Here is a 15,927-nt window from a genome sequence, read left to right on the forward strand (position 1 = left end):
TTTAATGCCTATTTATGCTCGTTTTCGTATTTTTTATTAGTTAATTGTTTTATTTTCAGGAATTTAAAGAAATCGAGAAATCAAGAGAAAAAGAAACAAAAAGGTGCAAGAAGGGAAAAAGAGGAAGAAAAATAAAAGCAAAAGAAGAAGAAGAAAGAAGGAAAATAAAATCAAGACACAAAGACCCTTCTACCCCTAAAACCTTAATCTAGGCCTCTATAAACATCCTTTTCTCTCATTAGCCACCAACTTAGTCTAACTTAGTCTAGCTTAGTTTTTAACTAGTTGTTAGTAGCCTCCATTATCATTTTCTACATCTAGCATAGCTTTCTCTTTCAAATTGTAATATCTCAAATATTGTAAACACTTTCCATTTATATAAGTTCAAGTTTAATTTCTTTATCTCTTGCATCCTTGCCTTGTTTGAATTTATGGCTATGACCAACTTTTTTTTCAACAAGTGGATAAAGTTGCATTTATGCCAACCACTTGTAGGTTGAAAGAGCCTTTATTATATGTTTTAACCTTACATTTTTAGTATTTAGATTGAGCCCCTTTTAATTCTCGATATTATTAGTGGGTTCAATGGTTTAGTATTTTTGTTTTTGATTTTGGTTTGTAGTTTGATGGGGTTTTGTTAGATACATGGTAGATAAGCTAGTTTTGAAGTTTTGTTGGATTTGGAGTTAGTTAAATATTGTCGATAGATGGCTAGGATATTTAGTTTGGTATATTGCCCATAGATGGCTACTTTGGTATATTGCTTGGTATGGATGAATGGTATTGATTTCTATGAAATAGAATTTTTGGCAGCATCAACTTTTTGACATTTTTTTGCAAAAAATTGCAGTAATTACATTAGGCCTTTTAAAGGTGATGTGCGTATGAATGAAAACTAGTGGCAAAAAACTAAATATACATCATATTTTATTTAAAAAAACGATGTCAAAAAAACACTTAAGACAACACTTATTAAAACAAAAACTGATGTAGAATCCAACTCTAACATTACATTTGATGTAAAAACTAATGTTATTCTTATAATATACATCGGTTATTACAAATAACTAATGTCAAAAGGTAACACAGACATCGGAATTATTAAGAAAACGATGTTAGTAGTCGCATGTACATCGTTCATAACAAATAACCGATGTATTAAAGGGGCTTCCACAACAGAACCTAAAAGGAAACGATGTTAATATCATCTAATCTCTTAGAGTCGTGTGTTTAAATTAGTGTTATAGAGATAATATTACATTATGCACAACTAAATCATGTTGTTTAACCACAAAAATGACTGATATACATCGGTATTTAAGCTAAAAAACGATGATAAAAGCGACACAGACATTAGTTTTTGGCCGATGTCTTTGTATATGACCTTTAATATCGCCGACCTAGACATCGAAGGCAGATGCACAAAGACATCGATCAAAAACCGATATCTATTAACTAAATTCTAGTAGCGTTAATTTAATGTATCACCTCATGTTGCAGGGATCTACAGACTGCACATACAAATTCTTCAATGAATGTGGAGAGGGGAATAGATAGAGAACTTCTTTGGAAAGGAAACAATGGTGTTGTTTGCTCTTCTTATGATACTCATGGCGGGGAGGAAGTTACCATTAAAAAGATAGATGATGTTTTCGAGCATATTTGTGATGCCACATTCTTCGTGAAATCAAGCTACTTCGACTCCTACGTCATCGAGACATAGTGGAAATCAAACACATCTTATTGGTGCATTGTAGAAGAGAATTCAAAGACATATATGCAGTTTTTTAACTGATGGAGTCTGATTTACACCAAGTTATAAAAGCAAATGATGATTTGACGTCTCCCTGTTGGAAAAGTGGTGGGCTTTAACTCAATTATAGAAGCTTAAAAACACTTGTTGAATGGTTTTAACACACTGTATAAAGATTTATAAATAAAAACAACAAATTTTCTATTTCACTGAAATAAAGATACAGTTATTTGTTTGGTACATGCAATAAAAACATTCTACAACCTTCTTTCTCCTCTTTTTGTTTCCCACTGCAATATATGCAATATTATCATTGTTGCAACAATATATATCATTAGATTTTTTAACGAGTGCAAAGTCATGGCATTTTAGATCTTCAATTCCTTTTGTTTGGCTGCCAAAAATTTGCATTAATAACGCCCTGGTATTAAATATAACATTTAGATTCTTAAGATGTGTTTAGTTGCTATAAAAAATTATGAGGACCCATTATGCCATCTATCATATTATATAATTAATCTTCCATTGAGGCTAAATTATTTATAATAATCGATGCTAAGTAATCAATGACATTATGGGGAGTTTTTTTAGACAATGGATTAATAGGCAAAAAGATCATTGAATTCATAGCCAACATGCAGTTGGGTCACTCAATTTAAAAAACTTGCAAACGGATCATAGAACTAGACTTAACTTGGAGTAAACTAACTCAACTAGAAACTTGCATTTAGGTAACTACCGTTATCATAGACGTTAAGTATCAGTTGACTTAAACGAAATTGGTTATAAAAATTAAAAAATATGATTAAAATCCCAAAAACTTGAAATTTTTAAAAAAAATACAAAAAATCGAATTTTTAAAAAAATAATTCTTAAAAAACACTAAACTTCAAAAAAACTGAAAATTTTGAAAAAACTTTTAAAATATGGATTCTTAAAAAAATATTCGAAAAAATATAAAAGCTTTGAAAAAAATCTGAAAATTTAAAACTTAAAAAAATATGAAAATTTGGAAAAAAAATTAAAACTTCAAAAAAATCTAAAAAAAAATTTAGGGGACCATATATAGTAGGAATTGTTTTTTCTCTTTTCGACTATTAGAATGTACATGCAAGAAGCTTCTACCTTCACATAGACTTTTAAAAAAAAATCAAAATTTTTGATTTTTTTCGAAGTTTTTACATTTTTCTTATTTTGAAAAAAAATCAATTATTTTTGAAGTTTTCTCAAGATTTTTAGATTTTTTGAAGATTTGGAAATTTCTTGAAAAATAAAAATTTTATTTTTTTTCAAATTTTACCTATTTTTTCTTCCCCCAATTTGTATCATATAGTTGGCGGATGTGCTAAAGGCAATTACCTAAATGCAAGTTTTTATTAGTTCAGTTAGTTGACTTCAAGTTAAATCTAGTTCTGTGATCCGTTTACAATTTTTTTTAGTTCAGTGATCCAACTGCAAGTTGGTCATGAGTTGAGTGATCTTTTTAACTATTAACACTTTAGACAGTATGCGGGTATTGCTTTTATGTTCTTGAATTCTCTTAAATAAAGTATAAATATTGAATTTAACTTTTAACGCCCATGCCTAAATGGTCATTTGGCTAGAAGGTGTTTTATTTTGAGAGTGCTTTAACCAATATAGTTAGGAATAAACATTATGTTTTAGAGGTATGTTTCTATATATATACTTAATGAGTCAAAGCAAAAACGTGTAGGTTGTAGTGGGTGCTGGAGGTATCGGTGCTCGTGTGAACTACGACTAGGTATATTAAAATAGGAAAATCAATTATATTGCAACCTCACTAAAATAAAAAACACTAAAAGCCACCAAATAAAAGCAGCGACCAAGTATAAAAATCACCGGAAATGGTCGCTTTTATTCAAAATAGCAATTTGAGGTGATTGATAAACAAAACCGACCGTGTTCGGTATCTTTTATTGACGGTCGCTTTTGTTTGGTGGCTTTTTACAAGAGGTCGCTTTTGTTTGGTCGCTTTTAAATATATAAACGACCAACAACGTCTTGAGGTCGCTTTTAATTTTTATGTGTTGAGCGGGAAATTTTCCGCGCCGGAAAAGTAAAAAATATAAAAACAAAAGCGACGGTTTTAAGTCGGTCGCTTTTGTCACAAATCATTATTTGATTATTTTTATATAAAAAAAAGTTCTGTGAATAAATAAAAACAAATATTTATTTGTATATTTTTATAATAATTAATATAGTTAAATAATTGCTTTCAAATAACTAGTCTTGTTACAAACGATATTTCATTTATTTGTTTTCTCCATATATACAATCATAAACATGTTAATATATATGACTTAATTTCAATTATGCGAAGCAATATATAACGTTATATTTGTAATAATGCTATTTATGTTATATGTTTTCTTTATCTTTGCAAAATGTGGATTGGATTTATAAGTCTAGAATGTCTATTTATTTATAGAGGTCATGGCATAGATATTTGTATCACACCGAGGGCTAAACTCAAGGTGGTGAAATGACTCCGACTGTATTTTTGCCCAAAATGCATTTTCGGCTAATTTTTAAATTAAAATCATGGTTACTAGGATATGTCAGCCCCAAAAACTAGGCCAGCCTTTAAACCTCCCAATTCTCCACCTAATATATCATATGATAGACCTCAGATTATGAAGAAGTACGGAGGAAATTATGAAGACCTTGATTTATATAAACCCCAACTAGCTACAGTAAGATCTTACTGAGTATAAGTACTTAGCTACCTTTAATAGGCTCATCATCTTTCGGTTAGAGTGTGTATACCCTACTACATTGACCTGCTTTAATTCAGTGCTTAAAAGGCTCGGTAAAATAAACTCTTAACCTTTTATGAAGATTCTGATAACAAGGCATATTTATATTTATATTATTGTGAAGACATATTTGTTGCAAGGAATAATATCAATGGAACGAGAAGGCTGCGTGTGTGATTGTTTGAAGATACCAGGGGTTTGTTTCGACCCGTCTGATCAAGAACTTGTTGTGTATTACCTGACAGAAAAAATCGAGGGAAGGCCACTCCAATGCAATCATCTAATGACAGAGTTGCAGATGTACGATGATCATCTGATGCCATGGGAGGTTCTCAAAGATGATAATCCTTACTGGATGACTTGTTCTAGTGATTTGTCCAATAAATTAAAGAAGACTATCTACGTGTTCACTGAGTTGAGAAAAAAGAAAAGTTGCGTGATAAGGAGATGTTGCCACGGTTCTTGGACGGGTCAAAACAATCCCGTTGTAAGGGACAAGGCTGGTAATGTGATTGGATACAATAAACTCTTAACCTTTTACGAAGATGCTGATAACAAGATATGGTGATAAGACTAAATATTCTAATGAACCACTTCATTTCCTTGAAAATGTACATGTAAATGGAAGTATACGGTGTCCGACTTAAGCGTCAATACAACACAAAGCTGCCATCATATTATACAAGTTATTTTTTCATATTTCATCATTTTATTGCGTAAGATAAAGACATCTGCTCGATGAAGTGAAGGTTTCCACAACGTACTCATCTCATATAATTTTGTATTATCATTCTCTAAAAAATCTAGCACCAACGTATCCCAAAAGCATGATGATTGTTGTTCCTTGATATAGAATAATAACAAAAAATCTCATATATGATTATTATTCAACAATATGAATATAAGTCATTGAAATAAATAAGAATTACATTTTTTTATTAATTTGACCAAGAGTGTTAATTAGATCTGCTTGCGGATTGAATAAAACATCCATTATAATTTGTATAAATAAATTGTTTCTTCACACTAATGTAATTACATAAAAGGACCGTATTGCCTACACAAAGGTACATAGTAATAAACTACATCATCTTCCATAGTTGTATGGTCAAAGATCATGTTACCATGCACAACTAGATCAAAAAACAAGGCAGATTTAAAGTATCGAAGGAAATTTGTGTGTTACCATACTTTTCATAGAAAGAATGTCTACTGACACATATAGTAGTCAGACACACATTATATAATGACCTCACTTTCTTTGTAACCACCTTCTTCATCATAAATCATTTTTAGTTGGGGTGGCAGTCATGAAATCTATTATCCAATGATGTAGTAATTGTTGTAAATATGGCTATGTTGCCCATTCATTGCTTACACTACAAAAAAACTGGACAAAACTGACTGTAAAAAACGGCCGGTTAAGTCCTAAAACGGTCGGTTTTAGACCTAAAACAGACCAAAAATAGTGGTCGGTTTTAACCTGGTCGGTTTTGACAGATTGTCGTGTTTAAGGTTTAAAACCGACCACAAAGGTGGTCGGTTTTGGTCAGGTGCAAAAACTTGCCTGCCGTCTGGTGCCACGTAACGCAAGTGCCACGTGTGTAACTATAACGGACCACTATCGGTCGGTTAAAATATTTGACCAAAAATGGTCAAAAAAAATTCGAGCACAGGTGGTCGGTTTTACAGAGAAGGTCAGATTTATGACAGGAGATGATGGGATTTGTTGTATTAAAACCGACTGTGGGTTGGTCGGTTAAAAAGTTTGACTGAAAATGGTCAAATTTTCGGACCACAATAAAAGCGACCACAGGCGGTTGGTTTAACACTTCTGGTCGGGTTTATGGCAAGAGTGGATGGATTTTGTTTCATAAAACCGACTGATCGTAACCGACCGCAGTCGCCGGTCGGTTTTGCAATGTCGGTCGGGTTTATCACGGATGGTCCTGAAATCCCGTAAACCCGACCACATTTAACCGACCGTCGCTTTATGTGATCGGTCGGTTTTCTGAGTTAACATATGGTCACAGTGGTCGGTTATGTTATGGTCGGTTTATGGTAAGCGTGGTCAGTTATGAGCCCATTCAGTCGGTTTTCTGGGATATGCAATGGTATACACGGTCGGTTATGGCTTATGTCGGTCGGTTTTCTGGGTTTTCTTCAAAAAAAAGGCTCTGTTTCTATTTACTGCCACTACCTGCAACCAACAACCAACTAACCAACCAAATTAACTAAACACAAGAACAATAACAATTACCATAAACATGAACTAATTAACGCAAACCAAATATATACATCAAATTACAAATGTCTAACAAGGGCAAACCAAATGCCCGTGGCAGTCAAAATCCAAAATCCATAGAAACCAAAATTCATATCTAATCTAGTGAAAGCGTCGAGTCGGAATTTGCGGGACGTTCACGAGCACCCGTAGCAGCACCCGCATCCCAGCAGCATTAGCATCAGCACCGTTAGCACCGTCATCCCCGTGTGAAGTCCATACCGTATAACTTGTTAGTATTGGTGTCCTAGAGACAATACTATTATATTTTATTGTAAACAATTATGGATTATGTTTTATTGATTATTGATTAAATATTTATTGTGTCTCTATTTACTGTGTAATAAATTGAAAGCATGATAAATATCCTTGGAATATGATTTTTAATACTATATCTCTAAGTACGTGACTTAGAAATGAGATTATTAGAATAGTATCGATATTCCTAAAGGTCCCTAGTTCAATATTATTATTAAGAGACAATAATAATGCATTAAGACTAGTGTGTTTGTTAATTGATGATCACGTCTCATTGATCATAGGTATAGTGATACTAAGGTCGAAACACAGGCACATGTACATGGTGCTAGAAGACCCAATATGAGATTCTACATGTCTGTTGTGTCATATGTAATTCTCACAGTGATAATGATGTATTGGTCCTGAGACTTAAAATCATTATATTTCTATATGAGAATTAATATACTTTTGGTTGCATTAAAAGTTACCTTTGACCCGGTAATAATAAAAGTGTATATTGGATATTTTATGAATTATATAAGAAATATAAATGATCTAGAAAGGATTTAACCCTCCTATTTTAGAAGTGATATTATTGGCTTCTTGTTTGAGTTAGACTATGAAATGTATGGCCATGCTCAAATGTTGATTTGATATTATAGTCTACTCATCGATCAAGGAAACCTGGATTAAATTATAAATAGGATGACACATAACATGCCTCGAGTTTAATCTATAATATATGGTTAAAGGGATTATAGTACATTGAACATTATTCACAAAAAGGTTTAATCTATCACCGATTTAATTATTATTACTTGGGTCGCAATGATGTATTACTAGATGCCGCTCATTGTTTACGATTTTAAATTAGATTTAAAATTGTTGCCAACGTAAAAATAACCTAAAGGGTCACACAAAGAATGATTGGAGGATTATTTAATTTAAATCCATATTTAAATTAAATGTAAGTAATTCAAATTATTTGTTATTAATTAAGTGTGACTTAATTAATTAAATAAATAGGAAATTCAAATTTAATATTAAATCTGAAATTAAGTTATTGGATGATTAAGTGAGACTTAATAATACAATAATTAGAATTTTGAATTTAATAATAATAATAACTCTAAATTCAGTTCAGGGTTGGAGGCCCGTTAAGTCTTGCCTATATAAAATCTCTTTCAACTAGAATTAGGGTTAGACGTTTTATTTGATAAAACAAAAATCCTAGCAACTAGAGAGAGATAGAGAGAGCAAGAAGGCGGCCTCAAGATCCTACTAGTACACATCCATCCTCCGGGCAATATTCATTCGTGTGGATACCTTTAAGGCGTAGATCATTTCAGCGACGGGCTACGTGGTGAACATTCAAGACCTCCATCTTTCCATTAACATAAAGCTTCGAAAGGTAAACATACCAACTACGAATTAAATATTGTTTTTCGCATGGATCCTGCGGAGGGTTTCGGATTTTTCGATTTTTATTTACGTTTTCCGTTGCGTTTATATGCTTGAAACCCAACATAACTCTCCATCGTACCCTCGGATATCAAATGAAATCGAACATCATCTATCCATTACCAATTCAAAATTTTGCAAAGCTTACATGGAAATTTCATCATACATCCCTCCATTTTCAAGCTTGCAAATTTAAAAAATTCTTCTAAACATTCTCTATATTCTAGATTTAGAGTAATTTTATCTCGTTTCAACCGGTTATTAATCCAACTCCGATCAGTATTTTTCATCTACATAAACGTATATATATATAACCATATGTATGAAAATAACATATATATATATATATATATATATATATTACAAATTATCCAAACAAATCAAATAAACAACATGCAAAGCTTACAATGTGATCATGAATTAAGAAGAATAGCTTACTTTATTTTTGATGTTTGATTTCCCTTCTTCTCCCTTTTCTTCTTCTTTCTTTTGTTTTTGTGTTCAAGAAATGAAAGTGGAAGATGGTGTTATAACTTTAGACAACACAAAACCGACCAGCTGTCATCACAAGGCGGTCATTATGTAAATCCTCACAAAACAACATCGTTTCATCCCTTGAACGTACACACCCACCGTTTTTAAAGTAATAAAATAATCAAACTTCGCAAAATAATTAATTAACCAAAACAAGGTGGTCGGTTTAGATATCTTACACAATACGCTGTTAATTTTTTGGCGCCCAACCAAAACCGACCGTAACTGGTCGGTTTTGTCTCTTTGGTCGGGTTAATGGCAGGCCCAGCTTTTTGCTGTCAAAACCGACTGACAAGTGCCAGTCGGTTATAGCTTCTTTCTTTTTCTTACCATTACCATATTTTAATTACCATCTTCCTAAATGCATTTGGCGTTGTACTTGCAATGACGGAACAGGTTTTATATCAGAAAACTTGAAACAAATGGACCCATTTATTCGCAAGTCGTCTGATAAAAACCAGCCCCGTCAACGGTACCTTTCAAAACATCAGAAAGTTCGTCTTTGCATCAGCTCCACAACACACAATGCTATCATTCTAACCAGTTAAAAATATTATAGTTAGTGATATTCCCAAATAACTTAAAGTAGCGGAGTAATATCAATATTCAAATAAAACTAATATTAACAATATTTCAAATTCAAAATTATGTCAATTCCCTAAATAGTCGAGGGGTATGAATATTGGGAATACACTCTAATTAGGATTAAATGGAAGGGTGACTCTTGGGATTGGATGAATACAATTAATATGAGGCTTTTCACTTGCTTAACTCTTGTGCTATAAAAAGGACACTAATTCACCATAAATTAACATTAATCTTAATCCAAATACAATGGCAATCACAATGAACGACAACAACAACACAATCACAATGGAGGGAATCCCTATGGCATTTTCGACATCCCTGATGAAATTTGGGGAGAAATGTCTTGGGATGATAAAATCCCTATCATGTTCATGCAACTCGATCACTATCTCGAAGAGGAGCAGTTAGAGCAAGAAAGGCAGGCAGCGATACGCAAGTGGGAGGGCATAATCAAGTTTGACGGGATGATGGCTACGAAGTTGAGGAAGCAAAAGGAGGAGGAGGACAAGGACAAGGCTGGCCCTTCAGGGGTTTAAAGAAATTGTTTTTTAGGTTTTTTAAAATGAATTTTAAGAATGTTTTTTATTTTGGTTTCAAAAAAAAAAGAATGTTTTTTATTTTTTTATGAATTTTATTTCAATGTTTAATGAAATGATTGTGTCTTTTGCTTGTTAATTCGACTCATATATGTTTATAATCATGCTTTTTCTAAACTCGACCTAAAATCGAACTCAAAAAAATGAATCAAACTCAAAATCACATACATACACAAACATATATAAACATAGACAAACATATGTAAAAATACACAAACATAATCAAAAATACACAAACATGGGAAGAAGAACTGAGGGAGAGATTGATATATACCTGCAAATTGAGATTACAAAGATCCAAAACCCTAATTGAGATTCAAATACAAAACCAAATCGAGTCACAACGAAATTTATGATCCGCATTTTTGATGTGCTTTTCTATATAAAAAGGGAGAGAGGAAGAGGTTTTAGGTAGAGAGAAATTTCTGTAGAGAGGCAGAAAAATTTTGGGAAAGAAGAGAAAGAAAATGAGATGGTGGGCAAAAAGGAGACTAGTGAGGAAGGAGGAGATTTGGCAAAAAAACGGGTTAAAACCGACCGGTGCCGGTCGGTTATGCATTTTAACATAAAACGACGTCGTACCCCTCCCGTGACGCGTAAATTTTATCCATTTTCCAAATAAATGAACACATTTAAAAATAATAAATCGAATTAAAACCGACCAACAGCTAACTTTCGGTTTTGTCTTCAGAAATAAAACGACATCGTTTTTGTCTAACAAATTATTTAAAAATTGATTAAATATAAACAAACACTTAACTGACCGATATGATGGTCGGTTATACGTCGAACACGTCAGGTATAAAACCGACCATGTCTCGTTCGGTCGGTTAAAATAATTAGATGCCTTGCGAGCAAGGCAGAACGACATCGTTCGGTGCAAAATCGACCGATTGTTGGCGGTCAGTTTTATCCCGACACTTTTTTGTTGCCGATTGGTTTATGTAGTCGGTTTTGCCCCTTTTTTGTAGTGTTATAAAATCTAGTTTAGAAATAATATAAGGTTCCAGGTGAGAAGCATTACATGTGGCAACGGGTTTAAGAGTCTGTGTAATCAATTCACCATGATCTGATCGATCATGGACTACCGGTTCTTCACTAGGATGAAAAGTTTTCGATGGTTTAGATGGTCCAAAAAGTTGTCATGTTATTGAAAAACAAGTTCAATGAAGAGTTTATCAAGAGATCATATGATTGGATACTAGATTTATAGATTCATGGTTGCCATCCCACCTAAAAATGATTGAATATGATGAAGAAGGTGGTTATAAAGCAATGGAGATCATATATTAAGTGTATCTAAATACTACCTCTATCACTAGTGACTCTCTCTATAAAAAATTGTAACACAAAATTTTGTTTGTATATTGAAGGTGTTTTTGGATATAGTCGTGGGTAATTAAAATGATTTGTTGCCAAGGAACTATTGTATAAAATAAGTTGGTTCATTACTATAGTTTGTGTATAAACTAGTGTGGTTCTTTATAATTATGAATAGAATTTACTTATGTATATCACAATAGATGTTTTCTTTTATCTATATAGATTGAGTTTTGCAGTTATCTAATTGACACTCTTGATTAGGGTCATTTATCTATATTCATATTTTTAAATAATATTCATATATGAGATTTTTACTTTATTTTATTCATCTCATTATCTTTATCATCATGTAGGAATAATTTGAGAGATACTTCTCTCGTTTTCTCACTCTGAGTGTGAAGGTTAGGTGCATTTTGATGCTAAGTGAAAATTTTAAAGAATTTTTTTGTTGAGTTGATTATATTATTTAATTGAAGGTCTAGAGTGTTATTTTTATGTAAATGAACTTTTGTGAAATATAAAATATTATTGTAAAGCCAATATCTTAATAATTTTATTTTAAAATAGTTTTTCTTATAATCAAATAATATAAATTTTGAAAAGTAAATCAAAACATTATATTGTAAATAAATCCCTTATAGCGGTTGAATACTTAAACCGTGAATATCTATCTATACTATTAGTAAAACAAACCCCGATTTAATTATTGTCCACACATGGCACTTTCTCAAACTTTTAACAATAAATGCTCTACATGACCCTTGATCAAAAAGATGATGTACATAGCATCTAACTTATTCAATGTATCTTTAATTATTATATACATATATCCCATTTAATTATACAATAGTAAATTTTAAAAATGTCTTTTTCCAAATCATTTGGTGTTATATTTTATTATTGACTAACTTACAAATAAAATGAATTCCCTAAAATAAATATTTGATTTTTAGTATCATTCATTTCTATATACTTTATTTTTTTGAAGTCACTCTTAATTCTTTACATTTCAAAACTTTCTAAAAGTAGTAAATTTTTATAATATACAAACAAATGCACTCACTATATTCATCGACTTTTTAAAATGTGAACGAAAAAATTGGATGAGACGGAGGAATAAATAATTAGATTATGGTTAGCGTATTTAATAATAAAAACAGTTTTAAGAATACGAAAACAATATTATGTTGGTATATTTTTTTTCAAATTTTCTTCTAAGATATATTTATTGGTAGAAAAGAGGTGTTAAAAGTCAAACATGCTACAACAATTTAAATTTTATATATTATTGACATCAATTTATGTTCCAAATTACAAATAAATATATTAATTTCATAAATAAGAAAATGTAATTAATAAAAAAGGGTATATAATATTATAATTATTTATAATTTAATAATAATATTTTGTTAAAACCGTGCATATGCACGGGACTAATCTAGTGATACATGAAATGTTACTAGTCAGGCCCATACACAATTTTAATCGTTCCTTAAAGTAAAGTTCTTGTTATGGGCAACCCCGTAAGGCCTTTTTATCATAACCCAATCTCTTACATAATACAGTGGACTACCCACAAAAGGCCTTTTGGACCCTAATCCTAACCCTAATCTCTTGTATGTATATAATCTCTAGTTGTTAGAGGGTTGGATAGGTGTAAATGGCTAACTATATCAATTTTAAACTTTACCGAATATTTCAGCTTACTGTTTTCAGATCAAGTGTGATTATAGCAGGCTATTATGCAAAACAGTAAAGTGCAGAAATATAAATCAGACACAAGCAATTTTAGCCAGGTTCGACCCCTATGTCTAATGGTCTACGTCCTGGTCCCTTACCAACTTGGTAAGAGAATATATTATTACTGAAAATCCAACAATTATAGAATAATAATATATCTCCCTTTACCCAGTCACCTAAAGCAGCTTGCTGAAACCTTGAGCAGACAGAAAACAGCTCGACACTTTAGCCCCCTGTGCACCTGTTCTTGAACCTTTGAATTCCTTGAGTTTCCCTCCTTGAATTCACCTTGTTCCTCGAACCTTAGCACCTCAGACCTTGTGAAGACTAATTCTATCTAACTCCCCCTTTGTTCTATACTTAGAACCCCGCTAGCTTTAGTGACTAATCAAATACAACTTTGAATAACAATGAGAGATTACAACTCAAACTATATTCTCTAATAAGATATGAATCAAACACACGATATAAGCTCATAAGAGAATTTCAGAATGTTTTCAAGATGGTGAGTTGTTAACTATACTTGAAAACAGCAAGCCGTATATATACTGAAAAATACAACGGCTAGTTAAACTAATCCTCCATGAACGTTGGTGAACGTTGCAGGTGGTTTAATCTAACGTTAAACTCCATAAGAATAGTAGACTGAGCAAGAAAGAACGTTTGAGGCATCAGTCCCTACAATTATGGGATAAGGAAGTGTGTTTTGAAAAGATAAGTTTTAAAGCATAACAACTTCCTTGATTTTAGGAAACGTTTTCTTTTAAATAATCTGAGCTTATAATATGTATATTTAACTCATATTCAGATTAGAAAACGTACACCTTAAGTCCTATAAATTGTAGAAGTCAACAGCTGCATCTTTGAAGTGTTCTGCTTCTGGTAGGACTCTATTATAGCTTGCTATTATAAAATAGCTCGCTATAATTCTGTTATAGTAAAATTCCTGCAACACAAGGTTAGAAATACAAAGCTGCAGGCTATAACAGTATGTCAAGCTAAAATATGACTATAGCTTGCTATTAAACCTGTTACTTATAAATCCTGCAGGGTTAGATTGACAATTCAATATAGCAGGTTGTAACAGAGTAAATACATTATGTTAAGCTGAAAAAGATAATAGCTTGGTAAAGTGTGTCATCATCAAAACTTGGGATTTACAATCTCCCCCTTTTTGATGATTACACAAATATCAGGAGTAATACTCCCCCTGAATATGATATCCCTGCATGTTAGTTAATAGCAATGATATTCTAACAGAGATTATCAAAATAGCTACTCAAACATTTCAACACAATAAGCTTAACATAAACTGACTTAATAAAATCCAGTAATTAAACATCCAAGTCAACAATTCAAACCAGATAAACCATGTCTTGCTGATATCTCAGCATACCAACACAAAAAATAACCATATTAAGTCTTAACACAAAGTAGCATGGCATAAAGTCTGATAAAGATAATATTTAAAAACTAAGCAATTAAATTCCCAAGCACACCACCCCAAGTCAAGTACTCCTGATATCTCTCCCCCTTAATCAGCAAAAGCATTTTCCACCACAGCAGCTGGATCTGGAATAACTGGAGGAGCATCTGAGGAGCCGGAGGCAACAGCAGCCGAAATCTCGGGAGGTGGAGTAGACAAATCTTTAGCAGTGTGATCAGCAAAGGTATCACCTTCCTTGTTAACCTCTGTAGCAACCTTGGCAGCGCGGACCGCAGACTTGGCTTTCTGAAAGTAACCAAGTAAGTCAGTAGCCATGGACTTGATTTCAGTGTTCTGGGTCTTAACCTCATGAACAACTTGCTTGTACTCAGCAAATTCTCGCTGAATATCAGAGAACTTTGCTTCCAGTTTATCAAAGAGAGCCTGAATTCCTGTAGCAGCAGAGGAGGATTCTGGCAGGCTAGAAGTGGAAACATGTGCTGGTATAACTGGTGGAGGTATCTTTTCCAAAAAACCAAGTTCATTAACTTGAAGACTAGACTGAGCCAAGCTGGAACAATCGATAAACTCAGTAGCATCCACTGCTTCCTTCTCTTCCAACTTCACACCAGAAAACTCAAAGACCCTGGTGAGCAACAGAGCATAGGGAAAAGCGCGAGTTTTCTTCTTCAAACAGTCCATCATATTGTGTAAGATCAATCCAGAGATATTAAATTTCTTCTTTTTCAACATCAAGGACACAAGAATTAGATCCTGACAGGTTAACAAGGATCGACTACCAACTCTAGGACTGCAGAGGAGAGTCCAGCTTGCTGAGATTCTGTTCCACCTTGCTGAGATGAAGATCCATCTTGTTGAGATGTCATTCCAGTAGGCTGAGATGATGTTCCAGCTTGCTGTGATGGAGTGACAGTCTGTGAAGATGGAGTTTCAGCTTGCTTAGATTCTGGAGTAGCAGCTTCCTCTGACTTCTTCTCATCAGATTGAGGTGAAGCATTTGGATCAATACCTGCATCATCTTCCTCATCTCTTGGAAGATCATTGTTAGGTTCTTTGAAGACAATATCAATAGATTCTTCAACAGTATGATTATCTAAATTATAATATCTATATGCACGGCTAGTTGAAGAATAACCAAGAAAGATAGCTTCAAAAGATTTAGCATCAAATTTACCAACTCTATC

The sequence above is a fragment of the Daucus carota genome, chromosome 7 (assembly GCF_001625215.2).
Source record: "Daucus carota subsp. sativus chromosome 7, DH1 v3.0, whole genome shotgun sequence".
In the NCBI taxonomy this organism is placed as follows: domain Eukaryota; kingdom Viridiplantae; phylum Streptophyta; class Magnoliopsida; order Apiales; family Apiaceae; genus Daucus; species Daucus carota.